This window comes from Syngnathoides biaculeatus, chromosome 15, assembly GCF_019802595.1.
Source record: "Syngnathoides biaculeatus isolate LvHL_M chromosome 15, ASM1980259v1, whole genome shotgun sequence".
Classification (NCBI taxonomy): Eukaryota; Metazoa; Chordata; class Actinopteri; order Syngnathiformes; family Syngnathidae; genus Syngnathoides; species Syngnathoides biaculeatus.
Window position 1 is genome coordinate 2,727,150 of NC_084654.1, and position 1,481 is coordinate 2,728,630.

The 1,481-nt window shown below is 42.3% G+C and overlaps 1 non-coding gene across 1 annotated transcript; it reads left to right on the forward strand.

The window, feature by feature from the left end:
- Positions 1-1,003: 1,003 nt before the first annotated feature.
- Positions 1,004-1,076, forward strand: trnap-ggg (transfer RNA proline (anticodon GGG)). The gene has a single exon. It is a non-coding gene; the product is annotated as a tRNA-Pro (tRNA).
- Positions 1,077-1,481: the final 405 nt, after the last annotated feature.

Consider the following 1,481-nt stretch of genomic DNA (forward strand, 5'->3'; position numbering starts at 1 on the left):
AGTTGTCATCAGCATCCTGTGCACTCTCCCTGCATGTCACATGTGGCATAGAAGAACAAGGCTGTTTTTGAACAAGGCTTGTGTTACGTACACCATCCCTTGCCATCTTGAGCTGACCAGCTGTGGGTGTTTTCCTGGCTACTGTGGGTGTTGCTGACAGACTGATTAGTTCCTGGTTATAAGACAAATGCAGAGTAGCAGGCAAAGCATCCGCCCTGAATCAACAGCCTTCCTTCTGTATGGCAGATGCCAACATACACACATAATATACTGTCATTCATTATCATTTCCTTTCGGCTTGTCCCATTGCCGCCACAGCATGTTATCTCAGATGAACGCATGTATTTGTTTGGCACAGTTTTACGCCGGATGCCTTTCCTGACACAACCCCTCTGCATTTTAGCCGGGGAGAGAAAGTTACAGCACCCGGTATTCCCATGCGGTCTCCCATCCATGTACTAGCCAGGGACAAACCTGCTTAGCTTCCCAGATCTGACGAGATCAGGCATTCTCAGGATAGCATGGCCTTAAGCTCTATACAGTCATTTGTTTACATTTCCAAATGTCATTTATGGTAGTTATATCAGCTCACTTTGACTTTTTATAAAATGGGATTCAGCCAGCTCTGCTCTCAATCCATAGAATGGCTCAGATACCAGATTCCTCCTAGGAAAAAGAGAAAAAAAGTAGTTGATTTGATAACCATCCATCCATCCATTATCTTTTGCCTTGGAATATCAAATATGTAGGCATTAATCACTCAGCATAACTAACAAAGTCAAATAATTTAAATCGTGTACTTCTAAGGTAAGAAAACATTTGTGAGTTAAAATGTTGGAATACCTATCTCATTTTTAGGGCATATAGCTACAGTAAAGATGAAAAATGATACCACAAACTAACTATTTATTTTCAATTAGCCCATTCAAACCCACATGGTTCCAAAAGCTCAACTCTGCCATTTTGAAGTGTTACTCTAAAGATAAGAAAGATAAGAAAGAGAGTCCCTGTAGCTCAGTGGTTAGAGCACTGGTTTGGGAAGCCAGGGGTTGTGGGTTCGTATCCCACTGGGGCCTCCACTCCCTGAGAAGGGTTGCGTCAGGAAGGGCGTCCGGCATAAAAATTGTGCCAAACATATATGTGTGTTCATCTGTGATGACACGCTGTGACCACCCCGAAAGGGACAAGCCGAAAGAAAACACTCTAAAGATAAGAAAAAAGAATCACCGTAGCCACATTTCAGAAAGGAAAAGCACAAGGGGGACTTGATGTATTCCATTTAAAACACTATTGCTCAGCTAGCCAAATACAGTACCTAATTAAATAGCAACATCCGAATGTTGAACAACAATACTGTCTGGAATGAGAACAGATAGACTGCAATGCCACCAAACTTACAGACCTAGATTTATCACCCTAAATCTCAAAGGCCACAACTGTTGCCGCCGCTTTATTGGCTTGGTGGAAAAACCGTTCAATTT